The 16,745-nt window shown below is 38.0% G+C and overlaps 1 pseudogene; it reads left to right on the top strand.

The window, feature by feature from the left end:
* The first annotated feature begins 15,316 nt into the window (after nucleotides 1–15,316).
* Nucleotides 15,317–15,942, top strand: LOC133071418 (large ribosomal subunit protein uL22-like; annotated as a pseudogene).
* Nucleotides 15,943–16,745: the final 803 nt, after the last annotated feature.

A 16,745-nucleotide genomic window follows, 5' to 3' on the forward strand; every position in this document is an offset into this window, starting at 1 on the left:
GGTACCTCATTGAGGTTTTGATTTGCATTTCTCTGATAATGAGTGATGTTGAGCATCTTTTCATGTGTTTGTTAGCCATCTGTATGTCTTCTTTGGAGAAATGTCTATTTAGATCTTTGGCCCATTTTTTGATTGGGTCATTTATTTTTCTGGAATTGAGCTTCAGGAGTTGCTTGTATATTTTTGAGATTAATTCTTTGTCCGTTTCTTCATTTGCTATTATTTTCTCCCATTCTGAAGGCTGTCTTTTCACCTTGCTTATAGTTTCCTTTGTTGTGCAAAAGCTTTTAAGTTTAATTAGGTCCCATTTGTGTATTTTTGCTTTTATTTCCAATATTCTGGGAGGTGGGTCATAGAGGATCCTGCTGTGATTCATGTCAGAGAGTGTTTTGCCTATGTTCTCCTCTAGGAGTTTTATATATGGAATTTAGAAAGATGGTAACGATAACCCTATATGCAAGACAGGAAAAGAGACACAGATGTATAGAACAGACTTTTGGACTCTGTGGGAGAAGGAGAGGGTGGGATGATCTGAGAGAACAGTATCAAAACATGTATATTATCAAGTGTGAAACAGATCGCCAGTCCAGGTTGGATGCATGAGATGGGTGCTCAGAGCTGGTGCACTGGGATGACCCAGAGGGGTGGGATGGGGAGGCAGGTGGGGGGGTTCGGGATGGGGAACACATGTAAATCCATGTCTGATTCATGTCAATGTATGGCAAAAACCACTACAATATTGTAAAGTAATTAGCCTCTAACTAATAAAAATAATTGGGGGGGAGGGGGGAAAGAACACTCATGTGTATATATTTGAAAAAAAAAGTGAAAACAATTTTAAAAGATACATGTGCCTCAAGTTTCCTACAGCATTATTTATAATTATCAAGACATGATTATGTAACTTGTGTCCATCAGTAAATGAACAGATACAAATGTGGTGTGTATGTATATATATATATACATATATATATATAATGCAATAATACTCAGCCATAAAAAAGAATGGGATTTCCCAGGTGGTTCAGTTCAAAGAACCCACCTGCCAATGCAGGAGACACAGGAGATACAGGTTGGATCCCTAGGTTGGGAAGATCCCCTGGAGAAGGAAATGGCAATTTGCTCCAGTATTCTTGCCTGGAAAATCCCATGGACACAGAAACCTGGTGGGGTATAGTCCATGGGGTCAGAAAGGAGTCTGACATGACTTAGCAACTGAGCAAGCATGCATGCATAAAAAAAGAATGCAATTTTGCCATTTGCAGCACATATATGAACTTGGAGGGCATTATGTTAAGTGAAATAAGTCATAAAAAAGCAAATACGATATGATATCACTTACATATGGTTTCCAAAAAATACAACAAACTAGTGAATGTAACAAAAAAGAAGCACACAAATGTAGAGAACAAACTTGTGTTTACCAGTGTGGAGAAGGATGGGGCAGGGACAATACGGAGTGGAGGAATGGGAGGTAAAAACTGTTAAGTGTAAAATAAACTAAAAGGATGTATGGTACAATGCATGGAATATAGCCAATATTTTATAATAACTATAAAAGGAATATAACCTTTAAAAATTGTGAATCACTATATTGTACACCTGTAACATAATATTCTATAGCAACTATAACTGGTGTTGAAGAAATAAGTGAAATGGTGAAAAGCTTAGCTAATGTTAATGGTATTTTGTTAATAGATTTTGAGTCTTTTCTCAAATATCAAATTACATTAGTAAAGTATGATATCTAAATGGTTTTGTTCACAAATCAGTAAGTCAAATATTTTAACATTCTGGGAATCTTTTCCTTCCATACTATGAGATATATATATATATATAAAATATATATAATTATAACCCCACATGGCAATATATATATATATATATTCCTTCTTTCTTTCTTCTTACTCAAACTTGTGTGGCTGATATGATAGTGTGAAGAGTTTGACACTTAATTAACATTTTAAAATTTGCTGATGGAAGGGTATAATTTTACCATAAATTGTTTCCCTCATCCTAGTGCCTCTCCCATTGTGGAGACTTATGCACTAATGTGATACTCCTCAACTGAAATATTGCAATGTAGTTCAATTTGGTCAAGAGTTCACAAACTCTGCATTTCCCTTCACCCAACCCCTACCCTGATTTCCCAGAAACAAACCATCTTAGGTGTTTTCTCTGGTATTTCCTTTGTTGTTTCATCATTTCATGTGTTTGAGTTGTAGTGTTTTGGCTGTTTTTTTTTTTTTTTTTAATTTATATTGGAGTATAGTTGATTAATAATGTTGTGTTAGTTTCAGATATACAGCAAAGTGATTCAGTTATACATATACACATACTATCTGCTGATTTCCTGATATTAAAACTAAGTTTTTTGCTTTCTTACACTGTTCATTCCTTTACACCTCAAAACCCACACTCTTCCTTTGACCCAACCCTTTTCATTTCTTGAGAATGAGAGCTCTGCATTGGATGAGCGGGCTTCCAATTGGGGAGAGCAGGGGAAGAATTCTTTTTTCTTTTTGCTACACTGTACAGCATTAGGGGCTTCCTCAGTGGCTCAGCAGTAAAGAATCTGCCTGCGATGCAGGAGACACGGAAACACTTGTTTGATCCCTGGGTCAGGAAGATCATCTGCCAAAGGGCACAGCAACCCACTCCAGTATTTTGTGCCTGGGAAATCCCAAGGACAGAGGAGCCTGGAAGGCTATAGTCCATGGGGTCACAAAGAATCAGACACAACTTAGCGATTAAACAACAACAGCATGTGGAATCTTAGTTCCCTGATCAGGGATTGAACCCATGCCCTCTGCATTGGGAGGATGGAGTCTTATCCACTGGGAAATCCTGGGAAGAATTCTTCATACTCTCATCACTGTCCTTCACCCCACATGGCAATTTACTCCTATCTATTCCTTGATGAAATCTAAAGTAACCACAAGATAGTGCATGTCTTTCTTAGATAATAAAATGCATTCTTGTTATTCCTTATAACCAAACAAAATTCACAATTAAAACATTCAGTTCTGTACAGAATTCCTACCTCTTAAACTCTCTGTCCCAGGACAGCACGCCTGTAGTGGAAAAGGAAGCAGATCTGATCCTTCCTTGTTCTTTCTCAAGGGTTAGACCCCCTACACTAGGATGGAATTTGACTCCCATGAGGATTAAAGGATTAAAGGATTACTTAATCAGTTGGGGTGGGGGAGGATTGATGTGTAAGAGGAGGGAACTGAGAGGCAGGCCTTGCTGACAAACAGCAAAATGGTGTGGCTGCTTTGTAGGGATGCCATGGCTCTCTGTCTTTCTATCTCTGTTGCTCTATATCCCTGCCTCTCTCTCTCCTCTAAGGTAACGCTTCCCTAACTCTGTCCTTGGCAATACTCTTCCCCTTGGCAGAGCTTCTAGTCTATTCTAATAAAATCATCTTCCTCTTGGATTGGTCCCACTTGAAACCCCCGTTACACTGGCTTCTGCCTGAGAAGACCACATCGAGTCCAAGGGAAACATACACTCATTAAGGGGAAAAAAAAAAAAGTTAAACTTGGAAATTAGTTTTTTGTTTTTTTTTTAAAGAAGTCTGGCATGCTGCAGTACATGGCGTCCCAGAGTCAGACACATCTGGTGACGGAACTGACTGAACGAGGTCGGTAGCATATTTTCTTTAATGTCACATTGGGAGCACAGTCCTAACTGAGAATTACTTAATCTCTTAGGAGGATGTGCCCTGATTGATTTAGTTAGTTATTTTCTAAAGGTGCCAGATTTACTGAATTTACATGTAGATCTGTAGATTTTTATACAATAGAGATGATTTCTAAATGGTAGCCAGAACAGTTCGAGCTTATTGCCCTGTCAATCATTAACAAGTGTTTTGACCAACAGCCTTACCCACACATTCGTATATCATGTTAGCCGTATAGATCAGCTGTTTAAAAGTTCTTTGAATCAGCTATATCATCTTAGCGATTCCCTCAGGAATTAAATCATTGCCATTTGGTCACTAATGTATTTGTATAAGCCCAGCAATTTGACGGTATCTAGGTAAGACTAAGGAGGTCAATCATAGCTTATGCCTGAACTCTTTGCACCCCTTCCTCTCTCTTCTCACATGAAGGGTCCAATTCCTGTTCTCAAAAAACATCTCCACAAAATTGTTTCTTCAATACCTTTTATATCTAAGTGTTGAGATTCTAAGTTATCATCACTTCATATATACTTTTTTGTTGTTGGGTAAATATACAGGACTTAGAGTACAAAGATTTTATAAATGCTATTAAGCTATATATGATTATGTTGAACTATTGTCTTTTTGAGTGGTTGAGAAGACCTACATCATTCAGATTCTCAAAAGTTTATCTACATGATCATTTTTTCTTATAACAATAATTATAACCTAATCATCTTTGTTAATATTCTGAAATTTTACATCGAGTGCTTTGTAGGAAGCATTTTTAAACTCCTTGCTCTACATTTTCCAGTGGTGTTAGGGGAAGCACTCTGACTGAAACCGCCCACCCTGGCCAGGCAACATAGTAACTATTTGCATGAGTTGTTTTATGACAGGAGGTCCTGGTAAGGAACATAGAACTAATAAGCCACCACCAACCAGAAGAGTTCAGAAAAGGTCAAGAGGAGACACCACATGTCCGGCCACCTCCCAGAATCCTTCTCTCTGGCATCCTTCTTGGCTGAATAAGGCATGCACCACCAGGAAGGACTCTAAAAAAATGACTGGCTAAAGACAACCCATAAACTAATCCCATCACCATAAAACCCAAGACTTCAAGCCATGTGGCAGAGCAATTCTCCTGGGTTCCCTTACCCCCCTGCTCTTTACCCGGGTGCCCTTTCCCAATAAAATCTCTTGTTTTGTCAGCACATGTGTATCCTCAGACAATTCATTTCCCAGTGTTAGACAAGAGCCCAGTTTCGGGCCCTGGAAGGGGCCCCCCTTCCCGTAACAGTGGTATTTTTAAATATGAAAAAATCAGAAACATACATGTTTCCATTAAAAACAAAAAATTTCTTCAACTTTTGTCTTTTATTTGCTATTTTTTTTTCTTTATAAAATATAGATTGTTTGCTTAGAGGTTTTAGAAAGATTACTTATTATTATTACTTTTCTCACGTTCTCTATACCTGTTTCTTTTAGTCTACACTTCTGATAAATTTCCTTAACTTTGGCTGGCAATCATTCAGTTAGAATTTTTTAAACTCCTGGGTAGTTAAAAATTAATTTTTATTCCCTCAATGTGTACTTTCATAGACACATGTTCTTGCTTCATGAATGCAATCTGTTCTTATTCCTTTGAAGATATCCATTACAGTTAAAATATATCACTTTGTTCCGTTCTGTGCACAAACATTTTTCTGAGTTTCCTCTGCGCTGTTACCTTGTATGGCCTGTCTTTGTGCTGGGTCATTCCTCCAAATGTCTAGTGATCTAATATTATTCTCTTGTGCTTAAATGTAGGTGTGGAAAACCTGGGGCCTCCACTGCCAAACCATCTTGGGTTTCATCGCTTGAGTCAACTTTATTCCAGGCTCTTCTTGACAAGCATGAACTCTAGTTTTCTGTCAGTTAAATTGTCCCTATGATTTCTAACTTCCAAACATTTTTCAGATATAGTCACCTCCCCCATTATGATTTCTCCTCTTACTTTACCTAAACAGATTATAAGTTAAGGAGCTGTACTTGGGGCTCCAATCTGCCAAGTTTAAGCAGAAACATCATCCATTCATTCTTCTCTCTCCACAGTGATTGTCCTACTACTGTAAAATTTAAATTCCTCATATTTTAATCCAAAATAACAGCAGTTCCAAAAGAAGTTAATTCCAGAATTACAGTGGTAACTTTTAAAAATACCTTAAGTAATAAAGTCTTATGACTCTTGGCCCTATTGTGTCAGTGTTATAATTAAATGATTAAATATAGATTTCCAAAGCGAGCACTAAATATAGATTTCAATTCTTAGCTGTGAAATATAGATTTCAATTCTTAGCTGTTATCATTGTTTTCACAGTCCACCTGATTGATTTGGGAACCACTTTTATCAGCAGATTGTCAATCATACTATTGAATTATAATTCTTTTCTCAGACCTAGTTCAGTATGCTTTAAAAAGGAATCAGTCTTTCTGGTGTGCCCTGCAACATCCCTCTGCGATCTCACTGCCCTAAACGCCCTACATCGCATTGTACTACATGCTAAAATGTGGAACGATGAAGTTTCTTTGGTTTCTGATATATTGTCTTACTTTTTCATATCTTTTGTTTTTTTAAGTCCCTAAGTTATCCAAAGAGTGACAAACTGGGTTTCCTTTATATACCTGCAGGCAGTATTTAAAATTATCCTTGAATTTCTACTCCATCTGCTAGTCAGCTGTGCCTGCTTCCTTCTTCTTTGGGCTTCAGAGTGTTCTCCCAACTCCTCCTCAAAAGCTGCTCCCTGTTCCCACCCCCGTCTTCGTTACCTCTTCAGTTCTTCCTATACACAACTTACACCCCATGCAGGAGCAATGATTGTGACTGAGGGCTCTCCATTTTCTTTCTTTCTTTCTTTTTACATATTTTATTTTGCACTGGAGTATAACTGATTAACAGTGTTGTGATAGTTTCAGATGGACGGTAAAGGGATTCAGCCATACATATATGTGTATCCGTTCTCCCCCAAACTCTCCTCGCATCCAGGCTGCCACATAACATTGAACAGAATTCCCTGTGCTATACAGTAGGGCCTTGTTGGTTATCCATTTTAAATAGAGAAGTATGTACCTTTTCATTCCAAATTCCATAACGATCACTCCCCCTATTCTTTCCCCGTAGTAGCCATAAGTTCATTCTCTAAGTGTGAGTCTGTTTCTGTTTTGTAGATACAGAAGTTTATGTGCATCATTTCTTTTTTAGATTCTACATATATCTCCTTCTCTGTCTTATTTCATTCAGCATGACAGTCTCTAGGTCCATCTACGTTGCTGCAGACGGCATTGTTTCCTTTTTTTTTTTTAACGACGGAGTAATATTCTATTACTTTTTCATACATCCCTCTGTGTTTGGGAATGCATTATTTGTATCACTAATAGCCCCTGCATGCATGGAAAAGCATCGATGATAGTTATTCAAAACTTATTAATTCAATGATTTCAGATGTAAATCTCTTATTGTCAGTGATTCTAACAAGACTCTTAACATATTGCTTGCTAATCCTTTATCTTTTTCAATATCAAAATCATTGTAGAAACTCAAGTGGTACAAAAGTTGAGCATCCTTCAGCACAAGTTGACTGGTGACCAGAAAGAAACACTATGATTATATTCATTCTCTCATATTGAGATGTGCATAGAATGTCCACCTGTACACTTCACCTGCTGAAATAAGATGAGCTAAGACACACACAGAGGAAATGACTCTCTCAGCACAGTGTAAAGTAAAGAAGTAAATAATATAGTATTTTTAAATAAAATATATGCTTGTTGAAATCAAAATAGATAAGACTATGGGAACAGTATTATGGCATAGGAAGAAATTCTGCTTCTGGTCAGACCAAAGCGGAGTCACATTTATGGGACTCACCTGCTAAACAAAGAAATCTTATAGCATATTCTCCTGCTGCTGGGATTCTCTTTCTCTCTCTCTCCACACATATATAATTTCTCTTTTTTCATTAAAAAATAGATGGCATGTCCTTTTAGTTTTTTGCTAAAAAAGGGGAAGATCTTGATCCTTCAAATACATAAGCTCACTCAGCTATTAATGAAATGATTTATCATAGTTTAATAGTAGCATTTTAAAAATGAGCCAGCCAAAAAATTAGGAGGAAATGTAATTAGTTTTATCCATTTTATTTTTAATGCACATTTTAGAAAATTGCATAACTGACCTGAGTGTTAATTATGTCTCTGGTAAGAAAGCAAATGCAGTGTTCTTATTTTTGAGTAAGAACACAGTCTCTTCATTGTGAGCAGATACAATTGAAATTAGTTGGGGTCAGGATTTAGTACAGAGTCCTACCTACCTGTCAGGCTTCCTGTGACCAAGGTCCTCACTGGCCGTGGGAGGATGTAAGCTGTGTATCTCAGCTGCTAACGTTCAGGTGACATTCCTGACAGCCTCTACTTAACGGTGCCCCCAGTGGTCAGATGCTAATGAGGTCTGTTGAGAAAGTGGAAAGCATGGTTCAGAGCTGATCAGGGAGGCACAGGTTGCTCTAGGTTAAAGGTGAAGAGTACACATTTAAGAAGCAGAAGAGAAACTCTGGTCAGAATTGGCTTTCCCAGAAGCCAGCAGCCCACAGTGATCCTTGATAAACTCCCTCTGGACCATCAGGGCATGGTGTTGGCCCCTTGCTCCAACTTCTTTACACACTGTCAGCCCTTGATTCTTCTCCTTTGGACCACAAACTCCTGGTTACCTGAGTATACTCACTGTGATCCGAGCAGTGAATTACTTGCACACAGCAGTAGCTCAGTAAGCCCATCTAAAGTCAAAGGGCTGCCCTAGAGGGCTTTCACACTGGGCTCAATCTGCCCCATTATAATCACGACATGTTGATAAAAGTAATCTCAGTGTCAGGATCCTCTATTTCTGATGTCAGGAAGCAGGTGGGAGGCATCAGGGAATGGAAGGCACCCTGCTCTAAGCCCACAGGATGAAGCAGGGCCAGATCAGAAAAGCAGCATACCATCTGGACCTGACAAAACCTCACTCCCGGGAGGGCCCTGGCTGCCTGCCCCTTCAGCTTCACCACAGGTCCCTGCTATTTTTATGACGCTGTCATGAAAACATCAGAGTCATCTCAAAAGATCAAATAATAGTACCGTATGTAACACAGGCATGCCCTGTGGAGTCACACTAATTCAAAGGTGGTTTTCACAGATGGTTCCAGAACACTCGATGCAAAACTCCTGAACCCAGATACAACAATCGGATATTACTTTGTCTAATCCACTGCCACATTTAAAGCTGGACAAGGAATGCATTAACATTTGAATCAATCTCAATAGAGCAGAATAGAATAACCATGAAAACCCCTGCTTAATCTTTTTGTTTGTTTTTTTCATCAATAAATGACAGCTTTCATTATCCTGGGAAGTGGCAATGGAATTTATCACTGATCCACTATTTCCATGCATTGCAAGTATAAACTTGTACATAAAGACCTGAGAAAAATGCAAACCCATAAATAAATTTAGGAATAGATAGTCAAGGCATTTACAGGCTGTTTAAAATGTGCTTCTATGAGATTTTTACTAAAGAACAGCTGCTGTTGTAAGTTGACTTGCTTTATACTTTCTATGTAATTTAAAAATTTCCTTTATAATTAAAAAAAAATCCTTTTTAATCTTAAAGAAATCTACAGATGAAAAATCTAAGTCCCAGAAAGTGAAAAGAAAGTTATTGGCCAAATTTGCTCCATCAAAATTCAACCAGCAGCTCTTATATTTTGCCTGGTGGTGGTGGTTTAGTGGCTAAGTCATGTCTGACTCTTGCAACCCCATGGACTGTAACCTGCCAGGCTTCTCTGTCCATTGGATTCTCCACGCAAGAATACTGGAGTGGGTTGCCATTTCCTTCTCTGGGGATCTTCCCAACCCAGGAATTGAACCTGGGTCTCCTGCATTGCAGGAGGATTCTTTACCAACTGAGCTAGGGAAGCTGTATTTGGCCTAGGACCTGGTGTAAGGTTTCCCAGATGGTGCTAGTGGTGAATAATCTGCCTATCAATGCAAGTGATAGGGGTTCGATCCCTGGGTCAGGAAGATCCACTGGAGGAGGGCGTGGAAACCCACTCCAGTATTCTTGCCTGGAGAATCCCACAGACAGGGGAGCCTGGGTGACTATAGCCCATAAGATGGCAAGGATTTGGACATGGCTGTAGGGACTTAGCACACATGTACTGCTATGCTAGTAGACACAGAACTACTCCTCTGAAGTTTGAATTATATCCTTTCAATCAACTTATCAAGAGTTTTTTTTTTTAATTTTTAATCTTTCTTTTTTAAATTTATTTTTGATATTATACAAACAATTATTTTAAAGTCAAGTGTTTGAGATGAAATGCTTGTTCTCACCTCTGCCCCTCTCTGCTCTTCACAGGTTTGGGGACAGGCAGATCCAGTGGATCCACATTCAGGATGGCACCTCACCTGGGTGATGAGGTTGGTGCTCATCTTTGTCTGGAAGCTTTTCTCCTAGAGCCCTTGATTTCTTTTTCAAGTGGCTGCTTGGGCTTCCTCAGAGTGGTCATAGTGATCCAAAAGCATGTTTCAGGAGACAGAAATTTGGAGCTATCTGTATATTAAATCCTCAGCCTGGAAACTGTCTTTTCTGCTTTATTCTATTGATCAAAGCAGGTACAGAGATTGCCTAGATTTATGGTGACAAAATTTAAACCTTGCCTTTTCAAGGGAGAAACAGCAAAAAAATTTGCAGATATCTTTGATGAAGGAAGTGGAAGTGAAGGGAAGTGAAAGTCAGTCAGTCATGTCCAACTCTTTATAACCCCACAAACTATACAGTCCATGGAATTCTCTAGGACAGAATACTGGAGTGGGTAGCCTTTCCCTTCTCCAGGGGATCTTCCTAACCCAGGGATCGAACCCAGGTCTCCCACATTGCAGGCAGATTCTTTACCAGCTGAGCCACAAAGGAAACCCAAGAATACTGGAGTGGGTAGCCTATCCCTTCTCCAGCGAATCTTCCTGACCCAGGGAACCAACCAGGGTCTCCTGCATTGCAGGCAGATTCTTTACCAACTGAGCTATCAGGGAAGCCTTTGTCTTTGATGCATGTACTGTAATGTTACTGGCAAACTTTCAGATTCCAGTTCAGACAAAGCCCCAGCGACATGATATCTTTAGAAGTAAATCCTTTCACACCCATATTTCATTTAAATGTGTTTGAGTCTCACATTAATCCAGGGAAGCAAACATTACTTGTTATTTCTAGTTAAGAAAGGACAAAACAGGCTCAGAATGATTAAGCAATATATATATATTCACTTACTGGATTTCATCTACTTTGCCTTCTCACAAGGACAGTGGTTAGTTCTCTCAAGTAGGCAGTCTATTTAAAGCATTTCTTATGCTTTAGGAAATAAACAATGAAAAGAGTTGTCCTTTTCATAAACTTAGCAACACACAAAAGGGAAATAAAAACTGGCTGTTGTTCAGTAGCTAAGTTGTGTCTGACTCTTTGCGACCCCATAGACTGCAGCACACCAGGTTTTCCTGTCCTTCACCATCTCCCAGAGTTTGCTCAAATTCATGTCCAATGAGTTGGTGATGCTATCCAACTATCTCATCCTCTGTCACCCCCTTCTGTCCTCAACCTTTCCCACCATCATGGTCTTTTCCAATAGGTCAGCTGTTCACATCACGTGGCCAAAGGATTGGAGCTTCAGCTTCAGCATCAGTCCTTCTGATGAATATTCAGGGTTTATTTCCTTTAGGATTGACTGGTTTGATCTCCTTGCAGTCCAAGGGACTCTCCAGAGTCTTCTCCAGCACCATAGTTTGAAAGCATCAATTCTTTGGCATTCAGCCTGCTTTATGATCCAACTCTCACATCTGTACATGACTACTGGAAAAACTATAGCTTTGACTATATGGACATTTGTTGGCAAAGTGATAGCTCTGCTTTTTAATATGCTGTATAGGTTTGTCACAGCTTTCCTGGACCAAAAATCTTTTAATTTCATGGCTGCATTAAAAATGGCTGAGGTCCCAAGAACACCTGAGCCAGAAGTACTTTTCTGTGGGTGGTAGATGGATCTGTGTCAGGAAATGTGAGCTCTCTGTTCATAGCCACTAAAAGCTACAGTAACCCCGCTTTCAGACTTGGGAAAGAAGATATGTGAATGAAACTGTTTCTTAGAAAGACTTTCACCTTATCCTCTTTGTTTATAGCCTCATCTAAGTCCCTATCACAAATACATCATTCCAGGGTACTAATATGTAAATGTGGCTGCCTACAGAATTTCTGTGGGGTGTTTGTTATTTCCTATCCATCTGCTTACAGCTACCCAAATTAGTTCAGTGTTACCTTTTGTCCTAATTTTTTTTTACTTATTTACAATTGAAAATCACAGAACAACTCTTTACTATTTTAGTGAGGTTTCTGGAGAGACTGAAAGTTAATGCATGTATTAATCTTGCCATTTCTAACTAGACATCTATTCTCTGTTAATACCTATAGTGTTCTACATAGTTCAGAATTAATTTGCTTCTTGATCCTGAAGTGCTGGAAATACTCCTGAGAGTCCTTCCCCTAGAACAGGATCATACAGGGCAGTTTATGATGGCAGAGAATGACAGGTTACTTCTCATCCTAGCATTAGATTAGAGGCTTATTAACTGCAGTGGGATGAAGCAAATGACTTTGAACTGATATCCACCAGGTACATGAGAGCAGGGAACCGTATCAATTCAGTGAAAGATCATATACTGTATGGTGATGTATCCAGCCCTTTTCTTCCAAATCAAATCACTAGGCCATGAGTATTATACAAAGTGAATAGGAACCTGGAAGATCCTTCTTTGTAGTACTGACCAGCCTGAGGGAAGAGACTCTAAAACTAAGGGCCCCGCCAAACTTATCCATACTCTAAACTCTGAAAAGAAAGTCACAATTTGATGGCTAGCTGCCCATCACTGTACAATCATGGAAGTCTCTCATTTGAAAGTCAGGCTAAAACAAACCAACAAAGGTAAAATCAACTTGAAGGAAACAGACTATTCACAAAACAAAAAAGAAGCTTCAAAAATCTATAGTTAATATTCTTTAAAAAGAAAGATATTGCAAACAAAAAGCAAAGCAAAAACTATATACTATGAAAGTACAAAGTCTCAGGCAATATAATGTCATTGAACAGCTAAACAAAATTACTGGAAACTAGAATATAACAGAGCAATATCTTCATATTATAAGGAAATAATTCCATGCCCATTCAATATATTAATTAAGTGTAAAGGTAGAACTACAAAATGTTTGCTATCATCTGAATGTTCATATCCTCTCAAAATTAATATTTTAAATACTATCGTCCTATGCCCCGGGAGGTATGGCCTTTAGGAGGTTATTAGGTCATGAAGGTGGGGTCTCCCTGAAATGGATTTCTGCTCTTATAAAAGAGACCGCAGAGGGTTACCTTACCTCTTTATGTGAGGACATGGTGAGAAAATGGCCATCTATAAACCAGAAAGTGGGTTCTCACTAGACACTGAATATGCTGGCACCTTTATCTTGGACTTTGCAACCTCCAGAACAGTTAGAAATAAATTTCTGTTATTGACAACTGGCCCAATCTATGATATTCTGTTTATAGCATCCCAAACAGATTTGGTCAATGCTTAAATTATTTACCCTCCCATGCACTATCTTTTCTTACAAATTATTGAAAAATGGATTTCTCTAAAACAATAGTGCTCCGGGCTGGTGCACTGGGATGACCCAGAGGGATGGGATGGGGAAGGAGGTGGGGGGTGGTTCAGGATGAGGAACACATGTACATCCGTGGCGGATTCATGTCACTGTATGGCAAAATCAACACAATATTGTAAAGTAATTAGCCTCCAATTAAAATAAATAAATTTATATTAAAAAGTAAATAATAAATAAATAAAAGTTCACCACAAAAAAATAGAGCAAATTGACATTAATATTTATTGAGTACTTAGTATGCATTTTCCTAACCAATATATATCTATTACATATCTTTTATATAATTAATCTTTCTATAACAATCCAGCTTATGTGCACAATGATCAATCTAATTACGTCTGAAGATAGCAAGGCCCAGAGAAGGGCTTTGTAAAAGGCCCTTGTAAAAGATAGTAAAAGATAGTACAGTCAAGGTATCTCTCTTCTCTTTCCTCTCTTGAAATTATTTAGAATAAAAGAAGGACAGGCATTAAAAACCAAATCAGTTGTATGTTCAAAGAAAAGAAAAAGTCACAAACAACCTATCGTGAACCATACTTACCAAGACCCATGACATCTAGACTGAGACAAGAGAATCCTAAGAATGCATGCACCCTTGGAGCTCAAGCAGGACACACAGATTTCCCTCAGTGTGTTTCAGAGTACTTAAAACCATAGTCATAATTATTATTGTTTCAGGTTTACTATTTTCAAAACTAAAATCTTGAGTTTCCCTCAAAAGCAGTTTCTCTGCTTCTGAAACTGTAAGCTGGAAATCTGGGAGTCATTTTGCCTGTTGGTTATGGAGATCTAAAAGCATCTAAGGCTTTGTCTGCGTCTCTTCTCAGCCCCAATACCATAGCTGAATGCTCTAAAAATTTGATTTACATTTTTACCTGCCACTCATGCCAGCAGTGGACGTTCTATAGAGAAAGGAATGTATAGTACTTAATTCTTGAACCAGTTATTCTACAGCAGCCATTTCATTTAATTACTGTCATAAATGTTCCATAGCATTTCTCCATGATCTTGCTTACTTTTTAAGCAAATTTATCGAGACATTATTTATGTACCATGAAACTTACTCATTTTAAATGTATAATTCAATAATTCTTCATAAATTTTCAGAATTGTGGTACCATAATCCAATTTTAGAATATTTACGCTATTCCACAAAAAAATTTATATCCATTAACAATTACTCTACATTCTTACCTCTAGGCCCAGATATTTATTATGCTAAATTCTGTATCTGTTTATTTTTCTCTTTCATAAATGTTTTATAAATGGAATCATACAATTTGTGATGTTTTATGTCTGGCTTTTTTATCTTAGCATAATGATTTTGAAAGTCTTTCATGGTTTAACTTATATGAGTATTTTATTTTCTTTTATTGCCAAATATTAGTATTCCAGCATATAGATATACTGCATTTGTTAATCCATTTAACAGTTCCTTTTTCCAGTTAATGACAATTATTAATACTGCCTCCATGATCAGACCTCCATATGCAGGTCATTTTGTAAGCTTACCCTTTCATTCCTCTTGTGAAGAGTCCTAGACATGGACTTAGTTTGTATGGTTAATTCATACTTAATTTTTTAAGAAAATGCCAAAGTATTTTCCATTTTACCTTCACACTAGCAATGTGCATAGAATTCCATTTTTATTATTTTACATTTGTCAACATTTGGTCTAATTTGTCTTCTGATTACAATCATGCTAGAGGTTGTGAGTTATGCTTCATAGTGGTTTAATGCACTTTCCCCTAATGACTAATGAACATCTTTTCTTGTGCTTTTTGCATTTTGTACATATTATTTACATAAATGTCTTTTCTGTTAATTGTTCCTTTTATTACTATTATTGTGTTATAAGATTTCTTTATATATTCTGGCTTTTCCGGTAAGCGGCCTGAGCTGACCCTTAAAAATGGTGCGCTATTCACTCGACCCAGAAAACCCCACAAAATCATGCAAATCAAGAGGTTCAAATCTTCGTGTTCACTTTAAGAACACTCGTGAGACTGCCCAGGCCATAAAGGGTATGCATATCTGAAAAGCCACCAAGTATCTGAAGGATGTCACTTTAAAGAAGCAATGTGTGCCATTCCGTCGTTACAATGGTGGAGTTGGTAGGTGTGCACAGGCCAAACAGTGGGGTTGGACGCAGGGTCGGTGGCCCAAAAAGAGTGCTGAATTTTTACTACACATGCTCAAAAATGCAGAGAGTAATGCTGAACTTAAGGGCTTAGATGTAGATTCTCTGGTCTTTGAGCACATCCAAGTGAACAAAGCCCCCAAGATGCGGCGCAGGACTTACAGAGCTCACGGTGGGATCAACCCCTACATGAGCTCTCCCTGCCACATTGAGATGATCCTTACTGAAAAAGAACAGATTGTTCCTAAACCAGAAGAGGAGGTTGCACAGAAGAAAAAGATATCCCAGAAGAAACTGAAGAAACAAAAACTTATGGCCCGGGAATAAATGCCGCAGAAAATAAATGCAAATAAAAGTAAAAAAAAAAAAAAAAAGATTTCTTTATATATTCTGGATGCATGCATGCATGCTAAGGCGCTTCAGTCAAGTCCAACTCTGTGCGACCCCATGGACAGCAGCTCACCAGGCCCCTCTGTCCATGGGATTCTCTAGGCAAGACTACTGCAGTGGGTTGCCATTTCCTTCTCCAAATATATTCTAGATACAAGTTCTTTAACAGATATATGACTCATAAATGTTCCAGTCTGTGCATTATCTTTTCATTTTGTTAGTGATGTCTTTGAAGCAGAAAATACTAATTTTGAAGAAATTTAATTAATATATTTTTAAATAAATTGTGCTTTTGGTGGTCTCATTTTGTGATCAAAAAATATTTCTTTTGTTTAAATAAGGAATATTTCTTAACCCAAGATCACTAAGACTTACAGTTGAATTTTCTTCCAATAATTTTATAGTTTTAGCTCTTACATTTAGATTTTGATCCATTTTTAGTTAGTTTTTATACATGGTATGAGGAGGAGTCTAATTTTACTCTTTCTTATGTGAATTTATAGTTGTCCAAACACTGTTTGCTGAAAGTCCTCATTAAATGGTCTTGGCAACTTTGTAAAAACTCATTTGGTTATAGAGGTATGGGCTTATTTCTGAACTTTTATTTTTACTCCCATTGTTCTCTATGCCCATCCTTATGCCAATACCAGGCTTCCCAAGTGGTGATGGTAAAGAACCCGCCTGCCAATGTAGGAGATGCAGGTTTGTTCCCTGGGTTGGGAAGATCCCATGGAGGAGTGTACAACAACCTTTTCCAATATTCTTGCCTGGAG

The sequence above is a fragment of the Dama dama genome, chromosome 16 (genome assembly GCF_033118175.1).
Source record: "Dama dama isolate Ldn47 chromosome 16, ASM3311817v1, whole genome shotgun sequence".
Taxonomy (NCBI): domain Eukaryota; kingdom Metazoa; phylum Chordata; class Mammalia; order Artiodactyla; family Cervidae; genus Dama; species Dama dama.